Source organism: Poecilia reticulata, linkage group LG10 (assembly GCF_000633615.1).
Source record: "Poecilia reticulata strain Guanapo linkage group LG10, Guppy_female_1.0+MT, whole genome shotgun sequence".
NCBI classification, from domain to species: domain Eukaryota; kingdom Metazoa; phylum Chordata; class Actinopteri; order Cyprinodontiformes; family Poeciliidae; genus Poecilia; species Poecilia reticulata.
The window spans coordinates 5,745,541-5,763,329 of record NC_024340.1 but is presented as its reverse complement, the minus strand read 5'-3'; the positions used below and the strand labels follow the sequence as shown (position 1 = coordinate 5,763,329).

The 17,789-nt window shown below is 39.1% G+C and overlaps 1 long non-coding RNA gene across 2 annotated transcripts in view; it reads right to left on the bottom strand.

Annotated features, from left to right (window-relative positions):
• Positions 1 to 4,180: 4,180 nt before the first annotated feature.
• The window catches only part of LOC108166604 (uncharacterized), a 17,015-nt gene continuing 3,406 nt past the window's right edge, over positions 4,181 to 17,789 (bottom strand). The window contains exons 1-4 of one of the 2 annotated variants that reach the window (XR_001776959.1): positions 11,710 to 11,822; positions 7,727 to 7,794; positions 6,470 to 6,572; positions 4,181 to 6,094 (exon numbers count right to left, since the gene is read on the bottom strand). This is a non-coding gene — a long non-coding RNA (uncharacterized LOC108166604). Of the gene's footprint in view, positions 6,095 to 6,469; positions 6,573 to 7,726; positions 7,795 to 11,709; positions 11,823 to 17,789 lie in introns of those variants that run through there. The other variant, XR_001776958.1, reaches the window with a different exon arrangement.

Here is a 17,789-nt window from a genome sequence, read left to right as displayed (position 1 = left end):
AAGCATTCCTGGAAAGCCAGAGTGGCTTTCCCAGTTCACTCAAGTGTTCAAATGAACAGTCAGAGCAAAGATAATAAAGGAAGATATGAAAGGAAGTTTCCACTGTGGCCATGGTTTCATCTGGTTAGGGAATATCTGGATGGGAGTGTGATACCGGTGCTTTAGGTAATAGACTTAGCCCTGATATGCTATTTCAGTTAATTGTCTAATCCAGTCTCTTGCCTGATCTTGCCAGGTTATAGCCCTATTCCTGCCACAGCCTATTCACAGAGATAATAAATGAGCATGGTGATGGGCTGTATATCCCTCCTTAGCCTGATAAGACACCAGCAGGGAAATGAAATTCTGCTTTTGCAGAAACATTATGATTTATGGATTGGGAGCACACCACTGGTGGCCTGCACTGTGTTCACGAGTGCTCCTATCTGCATGTGTGTATGTGTGTGTAAGCAAAGACAAATGTGCACATATTGAGAGCATGTGTGCAATGGAATGTAATAGTGTCCACTGTTAGGGTGAGTGTAAATTAAGGGAGTTCATTTTACCCAGCACTGCTTTTCACTATCTGACCATGAATGGACTTGATTCCCACTTGATCATAATAATATAGAAAGATTTATTGATTAGAAAAACACATGATTAATCTGCTCTTAACTGAAGTAGTAGTATTATGCTTAAAAAATAGTCATAGTAACAATGTTGGTTGATGGATTTCTCTCAAAATTGATAGGTAGAGAATCAGTGGGATCATCTCAGAGGTTGGGAAGCTTCTTCCTAAAACCTCATCCAGAAAAACCATGGAAATTAATTTATGACATAATCATTTTTCATAGTCATTTAATACAGCTGAGAATCAGGAAGCCTGATTGTGGTATTTACAGAGAATTTAGAATATTTGTTAGTGTTGTGGGAAATGTTGGCTCTGGTTCATTTGTGGTGAAACATAAGAAGGAGCAAAACCACCAGGCTGGCTGAGGAACAGTTTCTTTCCTTCAGCCGCCAGACTCCTGAACTCAAGCTGCACCAAATGCAGCTTCACCTCACAGTTTATTCATACACATACACTTACACATACACATACACATACACATACACATACACATACACTTACACATACACATACACATACACATACACATACACATACACATACACATACCTCTTAAATTTCTTCATTGTTCATCAGTTTATTTAATTATTTTATTTAATTGTTTATCTACTTATTTTTTTAGTGTAGGGAATTTCTTGATCCGGGTCCTGAGTACAAATTTCAAACCACAAACTTTCAAGGTGGTATGACAATAAATAATCCTTGAATCCTTGAAAAAAACTCCAGCAGCATTATCAACACATTTTCAGCTCTTCGTTTCTTATTAGTTGGTGTGTATGTGTGTGTTTGTGCGTGCATTCAACGTTGAAGTGAAGTGAGGTAAGCGCCACTCAATTGATCTCAGGGTCAGACCACTTGACTTCTGACCTCGCCAGGTCTCTCCTGGCCCCTGGTGGCTCGGCACTCGGTGTGGATGTGGCCTGTGGTTGCTGAAAAACTACTGATGACACGTTTAATAGTGATGCTGATGTCTGAGTACAGGCAGAGCCATGGTCCTGGGGTCAAAGGTCACATTTTGCAAGAATAAAACTGTTGTTAACTGAGGGTTAATTCTACGTCATTTATCAGAAGTTGTTTGTTGAGTCTTTCTGGGAATGTACATATTTTACATAAACATTCTTAATATAAACTGGGGGGCACAGAGTCATATTTAATATTTAAATAGTTAATAGATTGGAATATATATATATAAAAAATAGTTTTTAATTGTTCTAATGTAATATAATTTTAAATGTCATGTTTTCATTATGTGTAAACAGAAAATAAACATAATTAACAGAAATAAAGACTTTTAAACATCAATCTGTGTGTAATTAATTAATCAATATAATGTGTTTGACTTGGTGATACAGTTTCTGGAATAAGTGAACTTTTAATATTCTAACTTATTGACCGGCTCTGTAGAATATCAGCTTTTAAACTGTAATTGTAAACCTACATGAGCAATCCTGCTATTCATAATCTAAACAGAAATTGCATAGTATACAATGTTGTGGTTGTGTAATTATTACTTATATAATAATTGTCAAAAATGATTTCGGTATTGTTTGCTAAATATCAGTATTAGGACATATTCTGTAGTGTACAAGGTTTCTTCCTTTCTTCAGTAATATTTAAACTATTCTTAGAGGGATAATAATAATAATAATAATAATAATAATAATAATAATAATAATAATAATAATAATAATAATAATAATAATAATAATAATATTTTGTGTATGAAACCTTTCTATAGTTCAGGATCCGTTTTTAAGTCTCCTTATAAAATCAGACACACACTTGTGTGTGATGTTTGGGACTTTCCTCCTGCGGTCACCTCCTCATTACTGCTCATGTTGAGCCTCTGAGCCGCTCACTCTGCTCCACCTCTCCCGTTCTGCACCTCCTTCCTCCGTCCTTTCTTTCCTCTTCCTCCTCTTTATGTTTGTCTTGGCTCTCTTTCCACTCTCTCTTTCATTCCGCCTTCTCACATCAAATCCCTCCTCTCTCTCTCTCTCGCTCCCTCCCTCGCTCCTCATTTCTGTCGCTGTTGGCAGCCTATTTAAATGCTCCATTGGAGAAGGATTAAGGTTTATGCAAGGTCAGTGTGGGATGTGATAATTATAATCACAGCTTTTTGCCTGGCCAATGACGGCCATTTGTTATTCTCAGCTCAGTGGCTTCAGAAGCCCCTGAGGGGGAGCTGGTGGGAGGTGTTGACAAGAGGTTGGCTGATTTACTGGGCCTCCTCCTCCTCCTCATCCACCTCCTTCTCTTGCTCCTCCTCCTCTTCCAACACAGAGCTGGCTTTAGGCTCTGCAAACCCCTGCTCTCTTCCTCCTTTTCCTCCTCATCCATCTCTTATCTCTCATGCTTTTCTATTGGAAGACTAAACTCAGCGTCTTCTTTCTTTCCTGTACACAACTTTACTCAAGAGCCAGCTGTGTTCTCCTCTCCATGGCTTTATGTTGTCTGACCAAGGACATTCAAGTTGCAGATGAATCCAACTTACAAGAAAGCTTAAAGATGAGAGCAGGTACATCAAATTGAAGCAGTAAAAAGCTGCTTTCCCATTAACCATAAAGTTGTGCAACTTAAAATGACAAAACTAAATTTGTTCAATGGAGAAATGCCACGTCGTTGGTCAACAAAATGTTTTTATGCAAGAATGAGGTGGCTTTTCAGCCATATTGAGACAGCTGTATTTTGCAAAACTGCAATGGAAACACTTTTTTGTATCACACATGTCAAGTGATCAACAACAGGATGTTACTACTGATGGAAATGTCAAAGAAGACAACAGGAGTAGTAGTAGGATGACGGTTTGTTTTTGTTTTATCGGACAATGTGCAGCTGAATTCACCAGAGGTCTCACAGCATCACAACATCACAACCAGCATAAAACATTGTGTCATTAGAACACGTTGAACCTTTAATGGAATCTCACCCGCTAACCACTGGAGATAAAAGCACCAATTCTCCAACCAGCAACCCCACTAGGGATAAATGTGTAAGATTCTTCATTCATTCATGGATGGATGGATGGAATATGTTGAATACATAACTACTCTGTATAAAATGGCCAACTACAATGTCTCCAAAATGCTGCATACGTAGCCGCTCCAACTAGGCACGGCGTCTCCTCTGATTGGCTGATAGATGATGAGCATTAGAGCCATGGCTGAATTATGAATACTGTATATCTCATGTGACTGTTTACATCTGCTGCAGTCATGATTTTTAATAATTTATTGTTGGGAACAAGCTTATTGACATGCGATTTTAATTTAATTTCTTACTTAATTAAAATACCGCAATTGCAACCTTGAGTTTGTTTTTCTACATTACCAGAATATAGATAAAGATCAGTGCACATTTGAAATAGGAACACAGCTGGAAAGACGGAGTTTTGTCTTTATTACTTAAACTGTGATCCAATAAATAGAGACATTACTGACCTTTAACCTGATTGCTGGTGTCGGTGTCTTGGTTTTTACTCATATTGGACCTTTATCAACTCAAAAAAAAAAGATATATATATGTATATATATATGTAACTGAAAAGTGGACTGAAAACCTGACATTTTATTTAGATTACATTTGCACAAAAACACACAAAAAAGCTCCAGTTGTACCGATTGTACATTGTTTTTCTTCCTGGATTACACAAAGAGAAACACTGACCAATCGTAACTATAGAAACAGTTCCTTGATGCCTTCTGTTCTGAAGATCAGGGAAAGATTTGATCAAAGTTTTTCCTGTTTGGATTCATTCTTAAAGAACAATATATCATTTTCATATAAAGAACCTTTCTTTTCTCCTGAATTAGTCAGCATTTACTAGCTCACATTTTTGTCCAGACCATCTCTTAATGTTTAATCTCAGTTTAACCTTTATAAATAGGGTAGCGCCGTCATAATGGAGCTGTGAGCAGCAGAGTGTTGGTCAGCCTCCAGGGAGCTGTCCCTTCCAACCTCAGTCTCTCATCGTCTGCTGGGAACGGCCCAGTTTACAACAGAACAAATCCAGACTACCCACTGGGAACACACCAATACACTTGTCCTTGCTCAGTTTGTAAGCTCATGTTTCCAAAGGAAAGGGGCTGAACGGGTCACTGCACTTTGTCACCTTCTGGCTCACTTGGTGGTTTTGCCATTCTAACCCACCCAGGGCCTCTATCAACTCACTGTTTGAGCTCTTTACGTTCAGAATGTGCTTCAGAGCTAGCCAAGCCTCCATCCATCATCCTTCCAGTCAACCAGCACTGGCAGCCATGTTTGACTGGTCAGAGCGGCTGCTGGGAATAGATTGGTAGATTTGTCCAGCTCTCTCCCACACATGCACATAAACCAGGGGACAAGTCTGAGTCAGGGATCAGAGCTCTTTTTATCTGATGTTAGAACACAACCTAAGCACAGCAGGAAACGGAGGAGAGGGCCCGGGGTCAGAGGAGGATTTGGGTGAATGGCTTCTTTAAAGGTCCAGTTCTCCAGTTCAGCTGTCAGTCTCTTTCAGTAACCATGGCGATAGCACTACCTCAGAAATGGGGCTCAGAAGATGGGGTGGACATCTGCATCCCTACAAAACATATAAAGTATATAGGCTGGCAGACTGACTGAAGGAGGTAGAGAAGCAATGATTGTAACCGTGTTTTTTATTATATTTTTACATACAAAAATGAGTTTTTAGTAGTGGTATAACAATGTGTGGATTTATGTCTTTGTGTCCAGGGCCCAGAATGGTTGGAGCAAAGTTGAGCTGTCAATGTGCAATCATGTGGTTGTGGGACGTTCGTTTTTGCTCACACCCCCTCCCACATGGCATTTTGTTGTGTGTGTGATTTACAACAGTACAGTAAACACAGCGATCATGGCAGATCTGTTCTATACCCGCTAGTCAGCGAGGAAGCTGAGGAAAGTTAATCGATTGAAGAATTAAAAATACAAGCCTTCACTTAGCAAAGACCACCAAGAGACTGGTGGAGAGAATGAGCATCTCTCATCTCAGTACCTGACCCTACAGCCAATGAACCGGTCAACAGCTGACTGCAGCCCGAATGGATCCAGAGAGTGAGGCAGAACTGGGCCATAACGGAGATCAGACAAGGCCAGCTTTCCGGGTAGCTTTTCTAAAGTAGTAAAGAAACAAAAATGACTTTTTTTCCTCTCCTCTCTAATTGTCTCCATCTGTGTTCGACAGAGCCTTTTTGAAGGACAGGGTCTCTCATTAGGCATTCACACCCAGGGCTCCCTCCAATTGGGTTGCCTAAAGAATCTGAAGGCAATGCAATTGTGTAATTTGCACACAAAGTGGTCGGGATTGATCCAAAATAAACCTCTCAACTTTAAATGTGGGGGTGAGGAGAAGGAGGGTGTATAATTGCATCATTTAGTGAATTGATTGGCTGAGAGTCGATGGAAGGGAATCAGGAAGCAGCAGATAAACGGTGACAGCAGCGCCTTTTAGAGCGGGGGACCCGTCGATGGAAAGGCACACACAACCTGAGATGCAGAAACACACACGGAGGGGTTAGAAGCAAGGATATCCACACAAACACAAACCAAGAAAGCACACGGCGAGATAAAGTGGGACACAAACAGAGGCGAAAATGACCCACACACAGCGTCAGATTAGACAACACAAAGAGAGCCTAGGTCCACATCACACACTCAGTGCTGCAGGGCTGGACAATGGAAGACAGAATTAGAGGTTACAATGGCTTTCATTAAGCCAAACTAGACTTAACGAGACAATCGATATGTCATAATTAAAGCAAGGAGGCTGAGAGCGACTTAGACTCTAAATGATGACTGCTCTTATTAAGATGGAGCAGATAGAGAAAGGCTGTGTGACAATGGAGCTCTATAACTACCTACCACCGCCGGCCTTTGTGCTCGCACTGGCCTTTCACCAAGACGGAGCGATAGCAGGGGAGGAGAGCGGCCGGGAGGGTACAGGAGGAACATGGCTTTCAGCTGGCTGCAGAGGGAGAAAAGAAGAAGTGATCTGGGATGATGTGAATGATGATGCTTTGTCTTTGTTGAACTTCTTATTCCTTCTGCACTTGATTTTTGGCAGAGCTCTGGTAGTGCATATCTGTCCTTCATGTTCAGAATACTGAAAACCAGCAGAGCAGAGCCTGATCACACCAGAAATGTTCGGCAGATTTTGGTCTAAACGTACACTGAGCAGGGTTACGATGTTTGGTCATTTTCATTTGATTTCATTGAGACTTATTGTCTGTTTTAGTTAGTTTTTGTTAGTGTTTAGAGTAGGTTTGCTAGTGTTTATTAGTTGCTATTTGCTAAATCTTTAGTTTCATTTTAGTGATATAACAATAGTTTGGATAATTTTTAGGTGCAAAATTCAAACAGGCTAAAGTATTGTATTTTGATTATGGATCTGTTGATTCGGTACTCAACAGAAGAAACAATTTGCAAAAATGTTTTCAATTATTGTTGAACAATAACTGATTCATTTTATCTCAACTTTTAAGAGCCCATCAAAAAATCCAGGAGGATTATGGAACGTTGTAATTTGCCAACAGCTAACGTTAACTGCTTGTGCGAGGACACAGGCTGACCTGAAGTTTTCAGTCTGTTGAATGTTATCGTTGACGGTATGGAGACTAAATCAGGCTTAAAAAATCCAACCTGACCTGACCTGGCTCCATAGGGATTGGGTCCAAACCCATTTAAGTAAGTGGTGTAACTTTGCCCATTTTTAGCTTCTGGCATCCTCCAGCTGCATCTTGACGTTTGTTGTAACCTCAGGCTGAGTCAGGTTCAAGTCTTCTGGGATGTTTGACTGAAGGGATCCTCCTCCACTGCTGCTCAAATGGAGCAGGACGCTTGTTACAGTCTGACTACTTACTTTTTTTCTTTAAGTTAATCTATCTTCTCTATTTATGCTACAATTGTAGAATAAGATAGAAGATTATATGGTGCATTCTTGCTTGGTTTTCTCTGCTGTATGTATTGGAGGTCGGGTTCAGCTGAGGTTTGGGTCATACATCTAAACTCTAACATGGTATCCAGATTTATTATTATCTGCTAAGTATTCCAGATGTTATATTATTGAAAAAATATTACACAATGTGGGCTCAAATGAGCAGAACTTTAAGCAGTATTTACCTGACATGTCCTCCCAATGTTGCCTGTTCAGGTAAGCTGCTGCTTGACTCTGATGGTGAGGAAAAAACCTTTAAAGAGGAAGATCAGGGAGAGAGGGAGGAGATGGGGGTTAATTAGGTCAAATACAAGTCAAAGAGCTAAACCTTCAGGCGAAATGTTACACCAGAGTACACACACTCAGCTGGACCCCCCCCCGCTTCATTAGCTTTCATCACTACCATACTGCTGTTTAAAGCTGCTGTAGGTAACTTTTATAAAAATATAGTTTTACATTTCACTGGTGCAAAATATTTCCTGAGACAATATTTCAGTCTTTCAGAGCATTGATATGAACACACTTCAACTGTTTTAAAGACACTGAGAAGATTCTGGTTACAACAACCTGACTGTACCTGCTGGCGTTTTAAAGTTAAACATTCACACACAGTTAAGTCTGAAATTCAAATTTGCCTTCAAAGTATTGTGACATACATGCTGATGTGCAAAAAAAAAGTTTTAGTTATCTGTGTAATATGTTTGATTTTCAGTTTTAATTAAACATAAAAAACATAAAACTGAGCTGCACTTTATTTGCCCTGATATACAATATATTACAGGAGGCATGGAAACCCAGCTGACAGGTGGTACATTCAGAACCTCTGCATTCCCATTTCATCCAATCAGATCGGTTTCACCCATCACTGACTGCGCCATGAATGCCAGTCCTGACTGTGATCTGCCTATAGAGAACTGAAGAGAGAAGGTGTTCTATTGTTCCAGTGCAGCAGGTCAGCCTACAGAAGGCATGGCTGGATGAAGTCGCATGAGGTGGCGCATTGAAACTCACTGAACACAACCAAATGTTCACACAAGAGTCTGTCATCTTCCAGCACTGTCTCTTTTATCCTCACAGCAGCAAAGAATGGATTAATTAAGCCAACGTGAAACGAGGAAAGTAAGACTGAATATGTTTCTTTACATTTCATTAGCATCTGAGCAGGAATAAGGGGGAGAGGGAGGTGGTGTGACTGATGGATGACAGATCAAATCTCTACCCAAAATGAATACATCCAAAAATATATCAATATCTTACAGCATATGTGTCAAACTCAAGGCCCGTGGGCCAAATCTGGCTCGCCGTATCTTTCTATGTGACCTCAATTCTAGACTAAACTAAAGTGTGCTTAAATATTATGTTATCCATCAAATCAATGCAGTTTTTATCTGTTTACTGCCAAATTATATCAATCAGACACTACAATTTATTGAGAATTGTCGTGGAAATTCATTCAAAATCACCAGATTCCTGCACTTTATGGCGCAAATACATAATCGTGAGTTTTTTGCAGATTTTTATCAAAAATGATCAAAAACTTTCTTTCTTGTACTAATCAGCTGCTTCAGCCATAATTGGTGTCGAATTATAATCCATGATCTCTACAGCCAGTAATAAAAAGTTGCATTTACCATCATAAATAAGTGCAAATATTTCCAAATGAGTACCACAAGTAACACTTTGATTTTTATTGGAAAACACAAAAAAGTCACAAAATTCTGGAGGGACTGAAAAGATTTTCAAAAGTATAATTTAATTTTAAGAATTTATTGATGTTTTATCAGTTTGTGAACAGGTTTAATCAATACATTCTGGCACAACCGGCCCTTTAAGAGCATTCATGATTTCAATTTGGCCCAAAACGAAAAACAGTTTGACACCGCTGTGTTACAGAATGTCAGGCATTTGTTCTATGAGAGTCACTTCTCAATATCTCTCTAAACAAAATAAACCTCAGTGAATATTTTCCACTTGTTGTTATGATGGGTGTAATCAAAAATAGCTACCCCTTATATTGAGATGAGGATTTTCTTTCATTCCAGATAAAAGTTATAGATTCCACCGCAGAGCTCAGATTATGGGATAATATTTTTTTGTGTATGGTTGTTGATCCATTTCTGAGGGGTGAGTGATTTGGCTGAACATCGTCGACAATAAACTGTCATTGTTCTCCTGTGTCTCCATCTCTCTATCCCTCTCTCTCAACTTCTATCTCTTTCAGGCAACTATCGTTTCTGAATTATATTTTACGGCTCATTAAGCATCTATAGTGCAGGAGCAGCGGCGCAGAGAGAGACGGGGATGAGGACGATTGATGAAAAGAGCAGAAAATTACAGAGAGCATTCATGGAGGTGAAAAGCTTCCGCTGAAAACAGAAAGTATTTACACTAATGAAAAGATGTGTTTAATTAGCACCAATTATGTCCCCACATACGGCACATGGCAGGGGCTGACATGTGCTTAATGTAGATTTAATATGTCTAATATAGTCTTATACAAGATGAACTCTTCACAGAGGTTTGATTCTTTCATTTAATACGTCATTTCAAGTAAACCAGCTAGCCCAGAGCAGCTAATAAGATGTTCATTTTACCCTGATATTAGGGGAATTTTTATCAAAAGGTTAGAAAATTAGTTTTTTATTAGAAAATAGTACATATCAAACATCATATGTGTGGACACCTGTAAATAAAAAAATCGTAATTTGTAATGAACTCAGAATTTGTTGTAAAACTTCACAAATGGTTTCAATCCAGCCTTACTGAACTAGAGCTGTTTTACAGAGGAGAGTCAGGTAACACTTTATTTGAAGGGGGTGAATAAGACTGTCATGACACTGTCATAAACATGACATAACACCTGTCATGAACATGAATAAGCCTTCATAAATATTTTTGACTGTTGTCATAAATCGTCATTCGGTAAATTATGACACTTTTAATATAAAGTTGACATTATTCAAAATGTCTTTGTTATGACAACTTGACATTAACCAATAAATCATTACTGTTTAAACTTTACCTTTAATAACATAAAGTTACCTAATTTTTAAAGTGAGATCAGTAATATTTTTATAACAAATTTATATCAGTAATGATTTCTTGGTTTACATCTTTCACAATATATACTTCTGCTCACCCACTGACCAGGATGAAATGCATTGAGCTTAATGGGAGAAAGCCCAGATGGAGATTTGAAGGAAGATGAGAAGCTAGTAGTATCAATGGCCAGGCCAGGCAACTAGAATCTAAACTATCTAATTCAGAGTTTTCACAACATGTGTTGAGTTTTCCATATAAATCTCTGTCAGGGGAAACAAACAGAGGTGTTATAGTGTTGGTATGGTAATGTGGTCTGGTTGCGTTACCTTTCTTCTTTTTCATTATTTGTCTAGACCAGAGGTGTCAAACTCATTTTCCAGTTGGGCCAAATCAAGATCATGAGTCTTCTTAAAGGGCTGGTTGCGCCAGAATGTATTGATGAAACCGGTTAAGTTGTTAAAATATAAATAAATTCTTAAAATTTTATAATCTTTTCAACAGTCAAGGATTTCAGGACTGTTTCTGTGAGTTTTTGCAATAAAAAAGTGTTTGTGGTAGTAATTTAGAAATATTTGCGCTTATGTATGTTGGTAATGCGACTTTGTATTACTTGAAGTATCATTATGGATTATAATGTCAGTTATTTGGTACCTTAGATCCAATTTTTTTCACAATTTTTGCAAAAAATCTGCAATAAACTTACAATTATGCATTAGTGTGAAAAAGTGCAGGGATTTGTTGATTTTACATGAATTTCCAACAAATAATTCTCAATTTTCATGATAATTCTCAAAAAACTGGAGGAACTCATTCATGCAATTTGGCAATAAACAGATAAAAACTGTTGAATTGACTTGATTGATAAAATAATATTTAAGTTTATCATGTGTTCTTTGAGTCTAGAGGGCCCCATAAAAACCTGGATTTTGCCCTCGGGACCTTGAGTTCGATAGATGTGGTCCAGACAACATGTTTGGTAGTTTCATGTAAGTGTTCCTTATTGTAGGAACTCTTTGGCTTGATTCTAGATTAAATCCTTACATTTCTGGACTTTGTGTTGGATTTTCAACTAATTCAGTGATGTGATGTTACATTCACTTCCTGAAACCTGAGTGTTGTTACATACAGTCAGAAGGACAGTCGGGTCACGACCTGTGACACTGTGACGACGTCCAGGCCTGCTGGCGGTGGCTGCCTCCCCATCCCAACGTTCTTTCTTCCCATTTGAATCTTCCTCCTCTGCAGGTCCTTCCAGCCACAAGGTCACAGTGTTTTTAATTGTGGTGCCCCTCCGTCCCCGCAGCCCCCAACGCCACCAGCCCCCCGCAGCCTAAATGATGAACGACTGCACCTTGTGAAAAGGGCCTTCTCCAATAAACAAGCTTATCTCTCCTCTCTCTCTCTGGCTGGTGCCGGTGAATAATGAGCTCTGGGTATCACTGTTAATCACTATAATTGTTAATGTTAAGAGGGGGCCGCTTGCTAGTTGCCCAACACCCAACGCCTTCATTGATTTCATTTTTTTACATTAAAACCCTGCATGCCTTTGTCAGAACGGTGGGTCATAGCAGCAGCGTCACCCCCTCAACCCCCACCGCCCTTCCAACCCTGGAGAGAAGCTAATTAGTTATTTAGCAGGCCTGTGTGTGTGACAGTGTGTGTGTGGGGCAGAGCAGAGCTAAAGCCTGTTATCAGTAGCCTGATAAAGGGAATTGGTTGTCCCACAGTAGCTGTGAGAGGCTATGGCTGATATCAGCATGGCTATTATAGAGAGGACACACACACACGTGTGCACGCACGCACACACACAACACATATTACCACATCTACACACTGGTGAACACAGAGGCATGTAAATACATTCCAGATCATAAACACTCACATTTTGATGTGTGTTTAWGGGTTGTTCAATCCATAAACACATTTTTGTTTGGTGTGTGAAACAAAAGCCTGTTTGTTTCACACTAACAGTTGATCTGCTGCGTGAGTTTTTAATATTCTGCCAAATGTCCAAACTTCCTCAGAAACCCGATTGAAACAAGATCAACTGAAGCCCACACGAGAAAAAGGGAAAATTTTTGCTTTGCAGGACATGATTGTTATTGTTTGTCTTTTCAATATATTTATTAGTTATAGACAGGAAATCAAACATCATTATTGCATGTACCTGAGCAAAATTTTTCTCCCTTCCCATAAGCATACACAGCTCTGGAAAAAATGAAGTGACTGCCTAAAATTATCAGTTTCTCTCATTTTACTTTCTGAAGATATATATTTGAATAAAATTAACATTGTTCTTTTATTCTATGAACTACTGACAACATGTCTCTGAAATTCCAAGCAAAAGTTTAGTATTAATTTGCAGAAAGTGAGAAATGGCCAACATAAAGGAAAAGATACAGTGCTTTCAGACCTCAAATAATGTAAAGAAAACAAGTTTATATTCATTTATAAACAACAATACTAATGTTTTAACTGAGGAAGAGTTCAGAAATCAATATTTAGTGGAAGAACCAGGAGGTTTTCAATGGGCTTCACTGTAGTGGATCAATTTTTCCAGAGCTGTACATATATATGTGCATATATATATATACTGCTCAAAAAAATAAAGGGAACACTTAAACAACACAATATAACTCCAAGTAAATCAAACTTCTGTGAAATCAAACTGTCCACTTAGAAAGCAACACTGATTGACCCGACGAGGGTCCCCGTTGTCAATCAGTGTTGCTTCCGAAGTGGACAGTTTGATTTCACAGAAGTTTGATTTACTTGGAGTTATATTGTGTTGTTTAAGTGTTCCCTTTTTTTTTTTGAGAAGTATATATATATATATAAACAATGCTAAAGCTGTGCCTATAAGATGAAAGTTAACTGAAATAAAAAAATTTAATACAGAAATAAACACAAAAACTGATGACAATAAGATTCTTAACATGATGTAAAGTTTGACCACAGGCCATGATTTTTGTTTAAAATAAATATATTTAACATGGTCAAATGCACATTTTGTTACATTTTGTCACGTCTGAAGTTAAATGGAACAAAACGTCTCTTGTTTTAGCTCATTTAGAATTACCAAAATAATTTCTATATAGTAATTACTATAAAACGTAGTGAGAACATTTTTTGCTACTTTCTTTGAATCCGTAAATTTGCAGCAATAAATGTATTTGAAACTTTATTAGTCAAACCTTTTTGTTTTTGTTCCACAAGCTTCTCATAATAGTTATAACGGCTAACACTTAATTGCTGTTGTTATTAATCTTACCTTTTAATATATCCTTAAGATAATGAGTATCCGTGAATTTTTCAGTCAGGTTTCCTGAGGCAAAATCACACCAGAAGTAAAGGTACACCTCTTCGAGTTACGGCGGCCATTGTCTGACATCACTGTGAAAAGGGTCTCCAGAAAAACTTCCAAAAACATTCCTTAAATTCAGGTAAGAAAAGGAGCTACAGGGCATTTCTTACTGACTGTGAGTAAAGACACACCTGTTCTGAGGATCGTTCACTTTGGCAACTGACAATTTGAGGGAACAGAGAAGAAAATGTTGCTTTGAGATGTTACAAAGTAGGGATGTTCCGATCAAGTTTTCTGCTGCCGATTCCGATACCGATCACCAATGAGGCTGATCTCTGCCGATCACCAAAAAGTATACTTTAGTACACACACACACACACACACACCCCTGCACACGCAGACCCACACACACACACACACACACACCCCTGCACACGCAGACACACACAAACCTACTTTCTCCCTGCTCTCTTTACTTCACAATGTACTGCGAGAAAGCAGGTGTTCATACAACTTTTGAGGGGAACCTATTCTGTTTAGGTGGGCAAACTCCACCCACACTGAGTGTACACTCAGTAGAAGTGGGGGAAAACATAAATACTCTCTGCATGACTCATTTATCTTGATTTTAATTAGCGGGTCAATTTGACCCGGAACAGTATGTGTGTCTCAAGTTCAATTATAAAGATCACCCTTTGAAAAAAAAAATTAAATGTAATATAAAAATTTTTTACCAAAGATCACTTTCAAGGAAATTATTGTTTTTTTGTGTCTAGGTTTTTTTCAGTGGACATAAAAACTGTAAATCCCATTTTTTATGTCCAAATGAGTAATTGAGTAAGTTGTCGTCATTAATCCTTAATTTCTGAGAAATAAAAAAACATAATTGCACACATTTTGATTGAGATGGTTAGTATTAGAGTTAATCAGATAAAAAAATGTATGAAACCTACTTTTAAGGCAGTATTATCCGAGTAAAATTGGCGAATTTGAACGGCGTCTGTTATCCTAGCGTCAAGGCTTTTCTTCTTTTTATGGCGTTTTTTTTTTATGAAAGTGTGCAATACCACCACCATCTGTTCTGGAGTATAAACTGGAGATACTGCCGTTGACTTATAGATCTTACATCATACATCTGATAATGGATTGGGTAAAGACAGCTTCTGTGCTTTTGTTAAAAAACTGAAAACAACAGATCATATTCGGAGGGATGTAAAACTGAAGATACTGTACATTTATTGTTAAGGACAAGTAACAATAAAGTGTCAATGTTTGATATTTTGAGGCATGAACGCATTAGTTGCTTTGTTAAACAACATTACATCAAGACTATCCATCCATTTTCTATACACCCTTGTCCAGGGGTGAAAGTAAGGGGGTACGGCAGGGTACTGCATACCCCTAAAAGATTTAGCGGGGGTACGCAGTACCTGCAAGAAAGAGGAGCGGCTGTCTGCTGTAAAAAAAAAAAAAGAATGGGTTCACTGTGCAGCCGCGAGTGCACCCACTAATCAGCCGTGACTGATTAGTTTTTTCAAGAACAATCTAAAACACAACTTAATCAGTTAATAAATAGCTTTTTTCTCATTTCATATTGTTTCTGAACAGTTCGTGCTTTGCTAGAGCAGGGGCGAAATACGTCAATCGCGGAAGGTTTTGAGTCGATCTCGACATTAGGAGACAAACTGAACACCGCCAGGACGCTGAGACCAGCACGTCCTCCTCTGACTGGGTTAAAACGTTCGTAACTTTATTAAAGAACAACAATAAAAAAAATCAACAAAACGTGTTCAATTTAATGACCCAACAACAATAATAATCTCAGTAATTATTGTTTCAACAAGGAGTTGCGCAATTCTGTGCGTTTCGGTTCCATTACCAAAATAACGAGCAGAGCAGGAGTTTAAAATGAACTAATCAACCACCGCGTGTTCAGGAAGCACTTAATAATCGCAAAATAAATATCAAGCCTGCAAACCTGATATCGTAACAGACTTAATGTTATGTTTTTAACGTAATCTCTGGTCGGTTTGTGTAGCGCAGGCTAGCTATTGTCTTGTCCAGTCCAGTTCGGAAAAATTCCCACCCCACTTCTGGGAAAGTCCAGTCCAGCTGGCCCAGAGAAGGAAGTGATTTTAATTAAAGATAAGTTGCTCAGTTTGCACCTATACTGAGCCTGTTAATCTGAATCCAATAGGCTGGATGTAGCAGCTAGGAGGCCCTTGTAAAGCACCGGCTGTATTGAAGCCCACTGCATTTCATTTGGCCGGGAATCAATGCAGATTGACACCACTTAACATGCAAATGGTGTTCGGGTCAACCAGCGGCTTCCAGTCTGCAGGTGGTGGCCCAACATGAGCAGCTCCTTTCCTCTCTCCTCGCCCCGCTCCCCACTGCAAGTTCTTCTGGGATTCTACAGAACTTCTTGAAAGGTTTTGCCCTCCTTTTATTCTTTCTCCATCCGTTCCATCTCTTTGCCTCGCCTTTTTCTCACCCCTGTGCTCCCTCCTTTCTTTTCCATCACATCCCTCCCTGCTGTTATAAAAATCATATTCAGGATATTCGTCCATTTAAAGATATGAGAAAATAAAACACTATTGATTGCCTGATAAACTGCCACTGGTGGCAACAGCGTGCATGTAAAGTCGGAGCGGGCCCTTGCTGAGGCTGAATGTGAGCGCTAGCTGGAGGCATTAGCAGGGAGATGCCAGGGATCAATAAAGTGTATTTGTGTGTGTCGGTCCTTAGCTATTCTTCCAATTACACATTTCCAGCAGCGCAGTCGAGCACAGCTCTTTGTTAACGCCTTAATGGATCAGCCCAAGGAAGTGTAAAAACACACACGCACACGCACACACACACACACACACACACACACAAACAGCTTTACAAGGTAAGCATTCTCAAATTGATTTGTTAAACAGCATTTTGAGCCCCAGCGCTCTCTGCAACTGTATAATTACTATGACGACTGACGCTGTATCTATGTGGCTTGTTGCTGTTGTGTGTGTGCGTGTGTGTGGATAATCTCACGAAGACCGGTGTGTTTGTGCCTCTAACAGTTTCCACATGAAGGAAACTCCATGTGTCTGATTATTGAAGAAGAGAGCGTCTCATTAGTAATTAACTCCACAATAACACACACATCTCCGCTCTGCTCCTCCTCCCATTTCACGCCATATGATAACAGGCACGTGCAGGGGGGGGGGGCTGGGTGTGCTTGAGCACCTGCCCTCTTTGCTCCTTGCCCCCAAGTGCCCTTTTGGTACATTTTTATTTATTTTTTTTATTTATTTATTTTTTGTATTATTATTTTCTAAGCCCTCTTGTGACACATAACATGTACTAAAATTATTATTATTATTATTTTATTTATTTATTTATTTATTTTTTGTACAACATAATAAGCCCTCTGGTCACCTCGTTACCTTGACCTTTTGCCCGTGACGCATGACGCAGTTGCCTCTTGCGCAGTGAGTTAAGGCGGCTAACTGGAGCTYAACGTAGCGAATGTTCCAGATTACAGAACAGTTTTTGGTGAATAAAAAAAACGTTTTTGGTGAATAAAGTGGAGTAACTTGCTACTTGTCAGATGACGGAAAACGTTCAAGTATCGTTACTGCTTCAGCTCGGAGTCGCGGTTTAAGCAGAGAGGTAATGAAATACAACAGACACTGACAGGCCTCTGCGTCTGCCTTTCTCTGAAGAACTACTGAGCGGGAGGAGACAGGCAGGTGAGGAGAAACTGTTCTTATCTATCGATTCAGTATTTTTATCATACAGATATTAGGCTGTTGTTGTTGTGCTATCAACTAGCTGCTACCTTACGACTTTGCTAGCAAAGCTAGATAACTAAAAGCTTCTCCCCTGTACCGTTAATGATATCAGTCATTCTTTAGTAT